Genomic DNA, 17,830 nt, shown 5'->3' on the forward strand with positions numbered 1-17,830 from the left:
GGTGCAAGATCTGGGTGGGATGAGTAAGTGATTTAAAGGAACAGTGTCCTTCTGGAGCAATCTGTGTTTTCCAGACTGTTGTGAAAGCAGCTTGAGCAAATTTTCTACGTTTTAGGCACTTATTGACATTCTGCCTTTGTTTCTCATGCTATGTCCTTCTCTTACGCATTAAAGCTGATGGTCTGCCTAGGTCTTATTTTTGGGGAAACACGGTAGTATCTAGAGAAAGAATGATCTAAATTTAGTCCTTAGTACTGTCCCTAACATGGGAACCTCAGTTTCCCACTTATGAAATGAGACAATGGATTTAATTATTTATCAAAATCCTTTCAAACTGTAACATGGAGGTAGGTTGCAGGGACAGAGTCCCAGAGAGCAGTGTCCAGGCTCTCGGTCTCACATGGAAGGTGCTGGCTCAGGTAGTAGATGGTCATCAGCTGTGACTAGTTGGCCATCGGCTGTTACTGGTTAGCCATTAGCCACTGATATAACTGTCCTGGCTAAGCTAGCAAAGGGTGGTGTAGTGGTGGTGTAGCTGTGGCGTGGTGGAGTGTGGATTATGGATTGCAGAGAGGAGGATTGCAGCAAGCGAGTGAGGTTGGTTGGCAGAGAAGCAGACAGAGGGTTGCGGATCGTGTGGCTCCTGCCTCCTGTCTCTCCAACCGAGCTGCCAGTGAGACTATAGTGGTATGACTCCCCTATCTATGGCTCCGTGGGTGTTCCTTTTTGGCCTCACCATGTCCTGCATTCTTATGTGGGGAGTGGGACTAGAGATCCCGCAGGCCGCCCCGTGTAACATAGGTTTACAATGGTCAATATTCTGAGGTTTCTGTCCAGGAACAGTGGTCACTGGCGTGGTTCCATTCTCTTTTTTCCTGTTTTATACTTTGTGGTCACAGCCTATATCAAGTCAGTGGTTATCAGTATAAAACATGATGCCAAGGGGCCACATGACCCCTAGACAACCAACAGGGAGTGTTCTCTGTTACTGCCTCAGAGATAGAGAATAGCAAGATAACCAGAGAAAGCAATAGAAATCTTCATGTTATAACTGTTCTAAAATCAGCTTTCTTAGGAAGACTTAGCATTTATGCATCTGTTTATTATAAGAATAGTTTCCATTTTATGAAGTCTTAGCCAGGCTAGGCCCTGTGCTGCTAAGTGCTTCACACACGTTAATGGCATTAGCCCTCTGAAAGCACAACCACCGATCTATAATAAGTACTGTAAGAATTCATGTTTTGCAGATGAGGACGTAGAGGCAGAGAGGAGTCTGATCACTTGCCCCTTATCGCATTAATGCAAAAGTGCCAGAATGGGGTCTTCACTCAGGTCTTCCTGACCCCTGAGCCTCACTTAGAACATTATTGCTAATTAAATTAAGCAGCCATGTGAATGTCCGTTTTCATTCTCTCCTCACCACAAAGCACTTCCTGAGGAACCAAGGAAGTTTTGTGGAGCTTTGGTAATAGAAAGAAGAAATAGTGGGTGTACCACAGAAGTAGCAATGGAATTTCCCAGGAAGCAACCACATGTATGTTTTATTTTATTTTTAAAGATTTTTTATTGGGGAAGGGGAACAGGACTTTATTGGGGAACAGTGTGTACTTCTGGGACTTTTCCAAGTCAAGTTGTCCTTTCAACCTTAGTTGTGGAGGGTGCAGCTCAGCTCCAGGTCCAGTTGCCGTTGTTAGTTGCAGGGGGCGCAGCCCAGCATCCCTTGTGGGAGTCCAACCGGCAACCTTGTGGTTGAGAGGACGCACTCCAACCTACTGAGCCATCTGGGACCTCAGCAGCAGCTCAGCTCAAGGTGCCATGTTCAATCTTAGTTGCAGGGGGTGGAGCCCACCATCCCTTGCAGGAGTCAAGGAGTTGAACCGGCAATCTTGTGGTTGAGAGCCCATACTCCAACCAACTGAGCCATCTGGCCACCTGAGTGGCAGCTCATTGACTTCATTCTAGTTGTGAAGGGCGCAGCTCGTTGGCCCATGTAGGAATCGAACTGGCAGCCCCATTGTCCAGAGCTCCCGCTCTAATCAACTGAGCCACCTGTCCGCCCCCACATGTGTATTTTAAATAGCCTGTGGATGCTAGTGACACTTTTCACTTTGTGAGATGAGTAGCATGGGATAAGGAAGTGGCATTTTTCAGAAAATCAACTCTTTTTTTTCCTGAGGTAGATGAACAACTTGCAGAATAATAATACCTCTTAAGAAATAAACAGGTTTAGTGGTTACCAGAGGGTAAGGGGGGGTGGGGGTGGGAGAAGAGGGTAAGGGGGATCAAATATATGGTGATGGAAGGAGAACTGACTCTGGGTGGTGAACACACAGTGGGATTTATAGATGATGTAATACAGAATTGAACACCTGAAATCTATGTAATTTTACTAACAATTGTCACCCCAATAAATTTAAAAAATAAATTAAAAAAAAAAAAAAAAAAAAAAAGAAATAAACAGGTGACTCCCAGAGGGGAGAAATGGACTATAGCCCTCTTGCTTTTTAACTGTTCTGACTGAAGTTTTTGAGAGGTTGGCATTCTGCCTGCTCATCATTTCCCCTGGAATTCTCCAAGTCAAATAAGATAGCCTAAACCCAAGGTTTGCCACACCTCTGTCCCAAGTATAGCAATTAGCACTAAGTTCATTGGGCCGATGACTTAAAGCAAAATCTTGTTCTGTCCATTTATATCAGTCAATTAGCTTCACACCCAGAGAAACAATGTGCTATGGCCGAAAACCACAATCTTAATCTTAACAGATGATCTTGAATTAAGATCTTGCAATTGAGAGTACAAAGGCCAAATAAGAGATCATGGATGATGATAATGACTAGAAAAAGTCAATTTGGAGTCCATGTTCTTCTGACAGTTGGTCTGTAGCCAAAGCTTTATAGAAGAAAGATAGTACACTATGTTTACTATGATTTCTGTTGATGGACTAGCGTAAGCACTCAATAAATATTTGTTGAATGAATGATTTTTATAAATAATTTTTAGTGTTCATCAGTCACTGGAGAACCATGATAAAAATAGATTGCTCTCCAGGGCACTGCTAGACAGCAAATTTTTTTCAACTTTTTCAAAAATTTTTAATACTCTACCATACCAGAATCCATGTTGGTTTTATTTGTTTTTGTACCAGTGCCAAGACGTCCCTCTCAGAAGTGATGGTATTTTGGGAACCCTAGGATTATTTAAAAGGGATCAAATTCTGGGATGACTTGTATATGTCAGAAGGATTGATCTGCATGATGTTATAGGAGCACAAAAAAAGGCTAATAACATATCACCTCAAACCTGTATCACAGTTATACATCTGGACCAAGATCAAGGTGTAGTGAAATGTTTCACAATCTTCCAATTTCACCTACCTCCCACATAGTAGAAAAGAACATTGTCAACAGAGAAGGGAGAAATCAATGACCTTCTTACCCAGTTTGGGGAAATTTGTTGTTAGAGTTCCCCTTCTTTTTTCGTTTTAATTTTTCTCCTTCTCCTTCTCCTTCTTCTCCTCCTTTTAGTACAAAATCTTGATGTAGAATTTCTAACATTTGCCCCAAAGCTCTGAAGTTTCTGGGATTCATTAGCACCCTTGGCTTCAAGAGTTTATAACTTGGGCATTCTCTCATGTCATTCATCAGTAAATTAAAGGCACACTAAAATGGTATTGATTTTATTTATCAACTTAGGGAAGGATTAAAAGTATTCAAAGACAACACGGAAGTGGGAATTATCATTGGAAATAAAACGTAGGAAGTGTGGCATCACTTAAATCTGAGCAGTGTGATGTTAGTGCCCCTTCCCTCCCCAAATTTTGATTGAGTTGACTCTTCTGCATCCCCTTTACTTAATTGTTTGTTGTATTGTTTACTCCCTGATATATCTTGCTTCATTATTTGTCATTTGGTCTCCAGCTTGAATAATTGTGTCACATATGAAACACATAGTGCCTTAGACACAGTGACAGCGAAAATTCCCACTGTACCAATCTTAGGACTATTAAAATATGTTTTTACAATTTTTCTTCAATTTTGATGTTTTTCTCTTTCTGTTTTATTTATTCTTTACTAAGAGCAAATTATTTCATACCTAATAACAAAGTGCTTTGTTGAAAAATTTACAATTTTCGTTTCTAAGAAATATCTGAAAGTGGATAGGTCTTGCCCTATCACAGGTTTGAATGTTTGATGTTTTAAAAGTTATTCTTTTCAGTCAGTGGATAGGGCAGTCTTAACTTTTTCATGCACAGTCTAACAAAAGAGAAAGATTAGATCTATTTAAGTTTTGACAAATTCTACTTTTTTATTTTTTTTTTTAAGATTTTTATTGGGGAAGGGGAACAGGACTTTATTGGGGAACAGTGTATACTTCCAAGGACTTTTTTCCAAGTCAAGTTGTTGTCCTTTCAATCTTAGTTGTGGAGGGTGCCCTTCAGCTTCAAGTTGTTATCCTTTCAGTCTTAGATGTGGAGGGCGCAGCTGCATTCCAGGTCCAGTTGCTGTTGCTAGTTGCAGGGGCCGCAGCCCACCATCCCTTGCAAGAGTCCAACCGGCAACCTTGTGGTTAAGAGGACACGCTCCAACCAACTGAATCATCTGGGAGCTCAGCGGCAGCTCAGCTCAAGGTGCCGTGTTTAATCTTAGTTGCAGGGGGCAGAGCCCACCATCCCTTGCAGGACTCGAGGAGTTGAACGGGCAACCTTGTGGTTGAGAGCCCTCTGGCCCGTGTGGGAATTGAACCGGCAGCCTTCAGAGCTATGAGCATGGAGCTCCAACCGCCTGAGCCACCGGGCCGGCCCCACACTGTGTAAATCTTAATGCCTGGGCCATCAAAGGCAATAAGCACCACTTCTTAGAACCCTGAGTTGAAGACCTTTCTCCTCCAGGTCTGGAAAAGTTGGCCTGAGTAGCTGGGTATTGTTACACTGATTTCAGTGACCTGTGGTGCATGTTATTAGTACCTGATCAAAACACAGCCAATAATATAGGTAGCTATCATAACGAACAAGTTTTAGAACCCCAATACCCATTTGAGTTTTCTGGTCCATTTGGGATTTAATAAGAATATCCAACAAAAAAAGTTTTTAAAAAAATAACTCGATCAAATTTCTGGAATAAAAGTGTTTTAAGAACATTAAATAATATATTACCCTACATTATGTCAATGATTCACAACTCTGGTTTACACAATGTTGTCCCTAGTTAAGGTAATAGAGTCATTTGTTTTTCAGTTACATCTAAATTATATAGTTTCTCCTATACAATAGTTTGTTTTTTCTTCTATCCTTTTAAATTCTGTGCTAAGGATAAATTATTCATGGACAAAATTTACAGTGAAAAAGATTTGAGGTGAATTAATATTTTTACTATTTGGGGATATGAAAAAAACTTTTAACAATATAAAACTCTACACAAATATAAGCTACCTATTATAATTATTGTTCATTATTTATATCCAGAACTATGGATTCTGAAATTACACATTATAATTTTATTTAATGTAAACAACATTTATTTAAGTATATATTTTATATTATGCTAATTGATCAAATTCAGAAATGCGGGAAGTTAACACAAATTAGTGAGGACTGAAGGCGGTTATTGAGAGACTATTGCTTGAAAAAAGATATTTGGGCACCACCTTGTGGGGCTTTGTAGAAAGACACAGTGTGAGAATCATTTGTTTACAGTCATTAACAGATTAAAATCCTTAATTGCCTATGGTGCTGAACAAGTAGAATGTAAATTGCTTTCTGCAAATTTTCAGGGTAGGGGAATAATGGGATGAATCAAAGGGGTGACAAAATTACTTTCATATATGAATCAAAAAACTAAGTAACATCTGATGAAATCTGTAATGCATTCATTTAACAAACTTAACTTATGTCCTACTAAATCCAGAAAGACATTGGACAGAAAACAAATAAGACCCAGGCACTTCAGCCCAGTGGAGGAGATAGGAAAGTAAAAAACAATGGCAAATTTTACCCCCCAAAAATTTTAAGTAATCAAATATGAAACTCTGGTTACTGATGCCATGAAGAAGTGTCTGGAAGCAAACTGTACTGGTGTCTGCAACTTCCCTTGCACTGCAATGCATCATGTAAAAATAAATATATAAAAGTGGATAGAAGGATGGGCATATGGACAGATATATAATAAAACAAGTATGTTAAATACATATCAAATAAATGTTAATTGTGAAATCCAGGTGGTGGGTAGTGGGTTTGCTGCATCATTCTATCAACTTTTCCATATGTTTGAAATTTTTCATAACGAAATATTAGGCAAAAAAGGCAATGGCAATACAGTGTGATATCTATAAAAGAGACCTGCAAAGAGGGTACCCAGCCCAGACTATGACACAGAGGTTGGAAGTAAAGGCAGCAGAGGATAAGTAGGGGTTTCTTTTATGCCATGTTAAAGGGTTTAGAATTTATCTCAAAAGCAATGAGCAGCCACTACACGATTTTAAGCAGAGGAGTGACAAGATTACATTTTCATTTTAGGAAAATCACTCTGGTGACTGTGTGAAGAATTAACTGTAGGGAAGCGAGCCTGGAGACTGAGGCATCTATTGGGAACCTTACTAAAATGCCAATTGAGTCAGAAGGCTCTCAAGTCCCAGCAGTGGGAATGGAAAGAAGAAAACAATTCCGAGAAATATTTAGGAAGCAAAATCAACAAGCTTAGTACCTAGCTCGTTGGGAGGGAAACGAAGGAAAAGGATGATACCCAGTGGTTTGTTGAAAAGTATTTAACGATTGGCTGTCTGAAAACAGAAAGTATATATAATATATATATATATATATATATATATATATATATATATATATATATATATGGAGAGGGGGGGAATGTATATACATTTTAAGGAAAAAACTGTTATTAATTGTAATACTCAATATATACCAATAGCAAAAGATGAATACAAGTCACTTTTGACTTCTGCAATTACAAGAGGTGCTCAAAATGGTTACCATCAGCATCCAGACACTTCTGATTATGGCGCACTACTGCTTGAGCATAGATAACGTCTCTTTTAAAATGTGTATTCATTTTTTGACACCCCCAGTATATATGCATGCATATACATATACATATACATATACATATACATATATGTTTTTTATAAATGTCACTAACATAAAGGGTGTGGAGTACACAATTTACAAATAAACAAAATATATAATATTTTCTATTGTAAATTCCATATAGAAAATTGATTCTCATGGAATGCTTTCATTGATTTTCACCAAATTCTACCCTTAGCAAACCTCTGGTTCCAACTGATGAATGACCATAGTTCCAACAGGGATGTTGCTTGATATGTCCATTTTCTTTAACAAGTATGATGCCCATACTTTCATACATGTTAAGGTGATACTTCAGTTAATGTATTACTTTTGGTATCTCTTCATTCTCTTATTCACTCCTCCCCACAGGAGGAGTTAGATTTCTCCTGAATGATGGGGGTGATAGTCTAATATCCATTGGTCCATTTTTCCTGAACAGGTAGATTTAATGTGTTAAGAGTCCTATGCATGTGTGACTTCATCGTCTCCATACCTACTATTTGGGATTCAGGGGTAGGAGGTAGTGAGTGATGCCCTTTGCAGCTGGAAGACTGTTTGCTGAGAAAGCCCAAAGTATAGACGTGGGTGCAAGTACCAGGAAGCTTGTTTGGGGTTCCAGGTCCAGGTCACAATCAGCTTTATTGGTAATAATGCTGTTTTTTTGTGTGTGTTTTTTTTTAATCTCCATGTCTCTGTCTGCTGTATATATTTCTCAATCAACTCCAAACCCAGAGGAAGGATGTATAAATAATTGTCACCTTTAACCCTCATCTCCCTGTGTATATATGTGAGCATGGTTAAAAGTGACTACATTTTATTTAATTGTTTATATCATCTTCATTCCCCAACCTCTACTTTGTAAAATAAATGTGAAGGAAAGAAAATTTCAGGTTAAAAGGAATGATTTTCAGAAACCTAAAATTGCAAAGAGGTGCTGTGAACACCAGTGTTCATTTCAACCACAAGAAAAACTAATGGAGTTAATGCATTGATTAGAATGAATAATCTTATCCATTTCTTTTTATTTTTTTAAATATTTTTATTAAAATATAGCTAACTTACAATATTATATTAGTTTCAGGTGTACACCATAGCTATTCAACATTTATATACCTAAAGAAGTAACCACCATAATAGATCCAACAGCCATCTGACACCATACTATGCTATCACAATATTATTGACTATAATCCCCATGCTGTACATTACATCCCCATGACTTATTTTGTTTTATACCTAGAAATTTGGACCTCTTATTCCCCTTCACCTTGTCTCCCCTTTTAAAAATTTGTAGTTACAGTTGACATTCAGTATTATTTTACATTAATTTCAGGTGTACAGCATAGTAGTTAGACATTTATATAATTTACAAAGTGATCCCCCTGACTAGTCCAGTACCCACCCGGCACTATACATACTTATTACCGTAATATTGACTATATTCCCTATGATTTACTTTACATACCTGTGACTATTTTGTAACTATCAGTTTGTATTTCTTAACCCCTTCACCTTTTTCATCCAGCTCCGCAACCTCCCTTCCCTCTGGCAACCATCAGCTTGTTCCCTGCATCTGTGAACCTGTTTCTGTTTTGTTTGTTCATTTATTTTGTTCTTTAGATTCCGTATATAAGTGAGATCATATGGTGTTTGTCTTTCTCTGTCTGACTTATTTCACTTAGCATTAATACCTTCCAGGTTTATCCATGTTATTGTAAATGATAAGATTTCATTATTTTTTATGGCTGAGTAATATTCTATTATATATATATATGTACCATTTCCTTATCCAATCATCTACTGATGGGTACTTATGTTGTTTCCATATCTTGGCTACTGTAAATAGCACTGCAGTGAACATATGGGTTTATATATCTTTTCAAATTAATGTTTTGGATTTCTTTGGATTAAATACCCAGAAATGGAATTGCTGGGTTATAAAGTAGTTCTATTTTTAATTTTTTGAGGAACCTCCATACTGTTTTCCATAGTGGGTGCACCAATCTGCAATCCCACCAAGAGTGTAGGAGGGTACCCTTTTCTCTGAATCCTCACCAACACTTGTTGTTTGTTGATTTATCAATGATGGCCACTCTGACAGGTGTGAGGTGATATCTCATTGTGGTTTTAATCTGCATTTCTCTAACGATTAGTGACATTGAACATCTTTTCATATGTCTATTGGCCATCTGTATGTCCCCTTTGGAGAAATGTCTATTCAAGTCCTCTGCCCATTTTTAAAATTGGATTGTTAGGGGTTTTTTGGTGTTAAGTTGTGTGAGTTCTTTATACTTTTGGACTTAACCCCTTAGCAGATATATCATTGGCAAATATCTTCTCTCATTCAGTAGGTTGTCTTTCCATTTTGTTGATAATTTCCTTTGCTGTGCAAAACCTTTTTAGGTTGATGTAATTCCATTGGTTAATATGGGGAATTATTTTTACGTAAATAGAGAATAGATTAGGTCTTCATTTTGAGTTTATTCTTGTATATGGTGTAAGAAGGCGAGTTAGTTTCATCTTTTGCATGTCTCTGTCCAGTTTTCCCCAACACCATGTATTGAATAGACTGTCTTTACTCCATTATATAGTCTTGTCTCCTTTGTCATAGATTAATTGACCATATAGTCATGGGTTTATTTCTGAGCTCTCTATTCTGTTCCATAGATCAATGTGTCTATTATTATGCCAGTACCATGCTGTTTTAATTACTATAACCTTGTATTCTTCTTTGATATCAGGTATTGTGATACCTCCAACTTTGTTCTTCTTTTTCTCAAGATTGCTGTGTCTAATATTGAAATTTTGTGATTATTTGTTCTACTTCTGTGAAAAATGCCATTGGTATTTTGATAGATATTGCACTGAATCTATAGATTGCTCTGTGTAGTATGAACATTTTAATGATGTTATTCTTCCTATCCATGAACACAGTATATGATTCTATTTATTTGTATCTTCTTCAATTTCTTTCTTTAATGTCTTATACTTTTCCAAGTACAAGTCTTTTACCTCTTTGGTTAAATTTATTCCTAAGTATTTTTTTTGACGTAATTGTAAATGGGATTGTATTCTTAAATTCTCTTTCTGATAATTTGTTAATGGTGTATAGAAACACAACCAATTTCTGAATATTAATTTTGTAACCTGCTACTTTACTGAATTTATTTATCAGTGGAATATTTGGAGTTCCCTATATACAGAGTGTGCCAAAAACTGTATACACATTTTAAGAAAGGAAAAAACTGTATTAAAATTATAATATTCAATATATACTGATAACAAAAGATGAATACAAGTCACGTTTGACTTCTGAAATTGCAAGAGGTGCTCAAAGTGGTTACCATCAGCGTAATTTTAATATAGTGTTTTCCTTTCTTAAAATGTGTATATATATTTTTTGGCACCCTCTGTATAGTATCATGTCATCTGCAAATAATGACAGTTTTACTTCTTTTTTTCCAATTTGGATGCCTTTTATTTCTTTTTCTTGTCTGATTGCTGTGGCTAGGACTTCCAATACTGTGTTGAATAAAAGTGGTGAAAGTGGGCATCCTTGTCTTGTTCCTGATCTTAAGGAAAGTACTTTTAGATGTTGAGAGTATGATGTTAGCTGTGAGTTTGTCATATATGGCCTTTAATATGTTGAGGTATGTTCCCTATATCCCCACTTTGCTGAGAGTTTTTATCATAAATGGATGCTGGATTTTATCAAATGCTTTTTCTGCATCTATTGATATGATCATATGATTTTTATCCTTCATTTTGCTTATGTGGCATATCACATTGATTGGTTTGTGAACCAGCCTTGCATCCCAGAAATAAATCCCACTTGCTGTTGACATATGATCCTTTTATCACTTGATCATGATATATGTTCTCTTTAATGTATTTCTGAATTTGGTTTGCTAATATTTTGTTGAGGATTTTTGCATCTGTGTTCATTAGGGATATTAACCTGTAATTTTCTTTTCTTGTGATGTCCTTGTCTGGTTTTGGTATTAGGGTAATGCTAGCCTCAAAAAATGAGTTTGGAAGTGTTCATTTTTTGGACCCAATTATATTTAATAATCAGGGTAAAGTTTACTTGCATCCAATCATGTCAAAGTAGCTGCTGATAAATAAGCAGCCTTTACAGTCTATTAAATGGCAATCTGATTTCCCAGATAATTATATTAAAATTACCAGAAAGAAAAACTCTTAGACAATATGACATGTATTTAATAAATATAATTTGCAGGCATTAATATAAGGAATTATTTTTACGTAAATAGAGAATAGTTTAGGTCTTCAGTCAGAGATGTAGCACTGACATGTATTAGGGGACACAGTTCCTGATAATAGAACAGGATAATTAAAACAAAAAATGCTTAATCTTGCTCACAGAACATAATCCGTGTCTTTCTATTTAAAACAGTTTCTTCTAGTTAAATTCAGTTTGGGACTGTTTCATTTATACTCAACACACTTATTTTTGGCGTACTTATGTATAAGCAAATATGACAGATGTGTATTACCTTGGCTGGCATGTTAAAAAACAAATAAAAACTGTAATTTTTAACTTTTAAACCATTAAAAAGCAATTATAGGGTTGCTTCTCCCCCCCACCCCCATTAATAAAAAAACTAAGCTGCTTTCTGGAGAGCAGATTATTTTTAACCCAATGTATAAACATCCATTGTCACAAAATAATATCAATACATTAGATTTCTCCAAACAGTTTCGGGATTTAGCCATGCTCATACAGCATATTTATTTGTGTTAAAAATAGGATTTTTCATCTGTAGTTCTGGCTAAAGCCCCACTAGACCAGAACAGAGCAATTGGTGATGAATGCCCTCACTCCAAAATGAGATGCTACCTACCACCTATGCACTGCTGGAAAAGGGTTTGTAAGCTGAAGACCCAAATCCTCCCGAAGGATATCAAAGGCTCAGAACTGAGGAGTCTGGCAGAAATTTCTTTGGAGAAATTCATTTTCAGGGAGTTTCCCTCCTAATCCCTTAGGAGAGGTCTGGGGGTGCTGTTCTCCCCCCGGAGAGCTTGATCTGTGCAACTTGGAACAGGGATGGGGGTGGGGAACGTGGTGGACTGCTGTCTGAGGCATGCCTGAAATCTCTACAAGCCAGCTAGTTGTTCTGAAGGTTGAAAGGTGAGAGGTTCGTCTGTTGGGAACAACTTATACTCCTAGAGTTTGTCAGGACAGACGATGCATGAGTGTGCCCTGTGGACTGGAGGTGAGCCACAAGAAGGGCAAGTGAGGCAGCCTAGAGCAGTCAATGAATAGGTTTTTTCTGGAGGGAATGGGATGACCTCACTAAGAAACACTGGAGGTGTTCCATTGGGAACAGGCTTGTGTGAGGGGGAATTGCATGTGACACCTGAGGGAGAAGAGAGCTTGCTGGCTTTAAGAGAACTTTGGATGAGAGATCCCCAGTGAGGGAGAGTACCCAAAGAATGCATGAGAGCCCACAGTGGAGAAAGAGATCACTTGAATAACCTTCTAAAACCAGAGCAAGGCAGTAACCAGTCAAATAGATTGTTCCTGTCCTTCCACCAGGAACAGTCAGCAATTGCTCTTCATGAGTGTGGGGAAGGCAGAGTGGCACAAAGTGGGGAAATGGAAAAGGTGGCCATGCCCCCTTTCCCACTGCTGGCTTCCAGCCTGAAGCAAGCCCCACCTGGGGAGAGGAGAGACTTCACGCTCAGAGTTTGAACTACTACGTGGGAATAGACAATTTAATTATTGGAATGAGATAGTTTTTATGACTAAACGTGAAAGAAGTAATCTGATTGACTTAAAGACTCATGACACTTGCCTGTGATTTCACTGAAGGGGCAAGGGAATCCTGCCCTCAAAGTAGATATAAAAGGACAGTGGAGGGGAAAAAAATATCTTACGAGCACCTTATAGAGTCCTGCTCTTTCAATCGATTGGTAACATTCAACAGGAGTCAAAATGAACAAAACATTTTATGCAACTAAAATTTTGAGTCTTTAATAAATTAATACAAATTGTAAAATATAATAATAAATATTCAAAAAATTTTGCCACTCTACACTAAAGTGTTAATTGCATAAACAGTGTGATGTTACACAGGGCCGAGGTCTACAGATCTGCAGGTTGTGCATTAAACACCTCTAGGAGGGCCATTTGCATTGTGGTTATTTTACAGTCATCAGGCAGCAAAAATCATGATGAAGGAGCACTTTTCTAATATGTGGTATGACCCTGTATGTTACATGTATGATACTGTAGAGGGAATGATATTGTATATCATGAGCAGCATTCACGCATGGCATATGCATTAAACAAATGCTCAGACTATTACAATGTTTGTTGCAAACTGAAGCTCTCTGTTCAAGTTCAGACTAGCAGACTCCTTTAAGTGTTTTTCAAAAGAAGATAAATACACTCAACAGTGCAATGATTATAAAACTGACTGATATATAAGTTACAAAAGAACTAAAATTTAGGAAGTAAATTTATTTCCTCATCATTTATGTCTTGATTCTAATTCTGATTCTTTTTATGCTTTTGCTTTCTTACCTCTTCCATTTCTTCCTAAGTTACAGTTATACTCACCTAAGAAAGTCAGGCTTAGTTTCTCAAGTAAGCTGCTGATGGTCCAAGATTTTGAATATTAGAATCAAGTCCATTATTCATTTGAATGTTTTATAGTCACATATTGTACAAATTGTTGATTCAGGCCAATCAGATATGCTTTGATTTTTCTGTGACCTGGTCTTTTCCTCAAAATGACACTGGTCTGAACGCATTATCTTTATAGTTAGATATACGTCTAACTTTCAGTGTTGGCTTAGGGAATATTTTTCTCATTTTACTATCAAGAGAAGCCTGCTTTTACAACAGCTTTGGGCTTGGTCTGATTTAGATAATTCTCAAATTAATTTGATCCATTGAATATACAAATTTTCTTTCTCATCAACTGTTAAAACTTACAATATTGACATCTTAACAACAGGCTGAGGTGTTTGGATGTTGGTCTGTAGGGAACACGAGCTGATAAAGGATTCTAAAAGGGTCACTTGAGATGTGCTTCAGGAAGACCAAGCTGGCCACACAGAGGAGATGGTTTAGAGTAAAAGGGTAGGAACAGGGGAACCAGAGGCTAGTTGGGAGACTACCGTCTCGGTGAGCAGTAATTAAGACCTAAACTAGGGTAATGGCTATGGGAACAGACAGAGATTAGCAGAGTGTAGCTTCATTATCTATTTCAAAAGCCCAAATGTGATTTACTCAAATCCTGTCCAATAAGGGGAAGAGACCAAGCAGTGAGATGGCTATGGTTTCATTAGGCTTAAGAGTACCAATTTGATAGTAATTTTGATGGCTGCTGCTTTAATGCTTAGTCAGTTCGTGCTGCTGTAACGAATGACCATAGACTGGGGGCCTTAGAAACTACAGAAATTTATTCCTCATAGTTTTGGAGGCTGGAAGTCTGAGATCAGGGTGCCAGCATGGTTGGGTTCTGGTGAGGGCCCTCTTCCATGATTCATAATGCCAACTTCTCATCAAGTCCTCACATGGCAGAAAAAGGTTGAGAGAGCTCTCTGGGGTCCCTTTGATAAGGTCACTACTCCCATTCTGGAGGGCTCCACCCTCGTGACCTAATAACTTCACAAAAACCCCACCTCCTAATATTATCACACTAGGTGTTGAGATTTCAACATATGGGGGGGGGGCATGTACAAATGTTTGGTCTATAACACCAAGTTACCCACAAATGAAACAAACCCTGTGAAGAAGATATGAGCAGACACAATAAAGAATTGTTAGCATCACCCATATTACAATTATCATCCTGAAACTGCCCCAATTGATAAAACACTTAGCACGTGGGTTGAACCTTATTATTTCTACCTTAACTCTGTGTGTATAGGATTATGATGTGTCTATCATTATGGAATTTAGCATCGGAATCCCTCCAACTGTACTCCTTAAAATAATATCCATTGGGTTTTTTCCTCATTAAAAAAGTTCTACATTTTCAGAAAACAAAAAATGTATAATAAAGAAAATAATGATCACATTTAAACCTACCACACAGAGAAATCTGCTGTTGGCAAAATTCCCTTCCATCTTTAAAGAATAAGGTTAGAATCATGTTTATTTTATTTGGCATTATTTTACTCCTATAACAATAAACCATGAGTGTTTTCTCTATCTTTACGTATTTTTCTAAAACAAGGGTCAGCATACTAATCCAGCCTGCCACCTGTTTCTGTAAATAAAGTTTTCCTGGAAAAGAGCCACACCCTTGGCTCATGGACTGTCTGGCTGCTTTTGTAAAACAGCCGGATTGAGTAGTTGTGAAAGATGGCATAGCCTGCAAAGCTGAAAATACTTACTATCGGGTCCTTTACAAATAAAGTTTGCCAATGTCTGTTTTAAAAGATCATTTTAATGGCACTTAGAATTGGATCAACTAGCTGTTTCATTTGACAGTGCATGGGCCAGTAGTTAGATGCACAATTCTGGAGACAGATTATCTGGGTTCACATACTAGCTTTACCACCTAAGAGGTATTTAACCTCGCTGTGCCTCAGTTTTCTCATCTGTAAAATGGGAAAAATAACAGAATCAGCCTCATCAAATTGTGATGAAGCTGTGGTGGATTCCGTAGTGCATCTCCGGGGTGTCCCCCTTCAGTAATGAATGATTTATCCTTTCAGCTGTTGGCAGTGTTGCCAGCAGATGGCCCTTAGCTGTCAGCCTTCTTCGGGGACTGTCATGCCTGAGAAAACTGCCTCATTCAAAGTCAGGCTTCCTTCAAGGGATAGCTCAATAACACATCCATATCAGTGGGGTAGTATTAAGGCCTGTTCCCTCGTCGAAACTCAAGACATCGCTGAGGGACCAGTCCGGTTCTAAAGTTTCCTGTGGGTTGGCTGAGTTCTTTGTTTGTACTGAATCACAACTCAGCTTTTCCCTCTGCCCAGTGCTGCATCATTCTCCTCCCTTCCACAAATGTTGAGGCCAAGAACATTGCCTAGTAAGTATACTGTATCTTCACCTCCATCGTAGAACGTGGTTCTCAGGGCACCCAACCTGAGACAGAGTGTTAAATGAGCCTATCTTGTAAAGTATCTGGCACATAGTTTATGCTATGTAATTGTTTGTCATCAAACAAACAAATAATCCAGTGGGAGAAAGTAGAATGGAAATAAAAGAAAAAAATAGAATAATATAGAATTTTCCTATATTAAAAGAATAGCTCAGAGTTTTTAAATGAATGATAGTGAGACATTCTCATTAAGGTATTTAAATTGTGTTGGCTGTAGTTAGTGTGATGCAACAGTTTAATTACAATTTAAATATTAAAAGCGTATTAAAAATCATATCCTTGGCAGCTATGTAAGCGTATTATGACAATGTTAGATGAAACCCCAAAAATGTGTGAATAAATTCATTGATTTACAAAATTTATTTGGGAGTATGCTAGAATCCTTTTGAAAACCACCACTCTAAGATATCTCAGACCTTCTCATCCTCAAACTTTGTGAAACAGATTACCTAATCCATGTCACATGTTTACAGTGCCAAAATTTCCTCTTGATGCCTAAGGATAAAACTTGCTCTCAGGTACAGACTGATTTTGTGCACATGGAAGTAAAGGGAGTTGGGATTAGCCAGTCACAGACTCCACAGCACATTCCAGTAGTAACAGAATTACTGCTGAGGGCAGCAGTGTTAGGAAGGAAGTGAGCAATTCTTCAACTGCTACCCTTTACTAGTTTAAAACCACAACAAAAAATCCTGTCCTGGATCACCACAACATAAACGAAGGAGACTAAAGAGAACAAGGTTCTTTTAGTGACCCAAAAGTTTCAATTAAAAACAAGTCAACAAGAACACACTGAGACTGAACTTTAGCAATCATGGCATCCATTACAAAATGCATGTTTGATAAAGACAACTAGTGTAACCTCAGACCAGCCTGTTCAACTCTCTGATGCAGTTTAATCTTCCAACAAATGCAATGCATTCTCCTACTCAGTAAATATTCCTGAATACATGTTATGCAGCAGGCACTACAGGGAATCCAAAATTCCATACTAAAAGTTCACTACCCTTAAGGAAAATGCTGTCTGTCTGCCATTTTCCAGACAGCAGGAAAGGATGGCAAACAGTTTCTCTTATAAGGGACATGATCCAGTTCTACTCACAAGGGACACTGTTTAGTGGAGACAGGGAATCAATTTCCAAGTAGAATGAGAAAAGTGCCACTTATTGCTATAGGGACTTCAGAATGCAAGGGAGTGGCAGCAACAGGAGAAGAATACACTTTCACAAAAGCTTAGATAGAACAGGAAAGAGAGAAAAAGATATTAGCTGGAGGGAAGTATAGAAGAAAGATATTATCTTAGGATTCAGTTTACAAGTTTTTATTGAGCACATATTCTGTACTGTTTTTCAGGTTGTGGAGATTAATCAGAGAACAAAGCAGACAGAGCTCCTGTGTATTCATCAGGGAATAAGCTAAGCCACTATGACAAACAGGTCCAAACAAATAGTAATTTTTAAGAGGATATAGTTTATTTTCTCTTGTGCAATCGTCCAGAAGTCTGCGGTTGATCCAAGGAGGTACTGCAGCTTGCTGAATCAGGTTGGGACTTAGACTAATGGGACAGTTTTGCTTTCCTTAATACGTACTTCCATTTCTAGTCCATGTTTCTTTTTGCCATTTTCCAGACAGCCAGAGTGGAGAAGAAGTGGATGGCAAGCAG

Source organism: Rhinolophus sinicus, linkage group LG09 (assembly GCF_036562045.2).
Source record: "Rhinolophus sinicus isolate RSC01 linkage group LG09, ASM3656204v1, whole genome shotgun sequence".
In the NCBI taxonomy this organism is placed as follows: domain Eukaryota; kingdom Metazoa; phylum Chordata; class Mammalia; order Chiroptera; family Rhinolophidae; genus Rhinolophus; species Rhinolophus sinicus.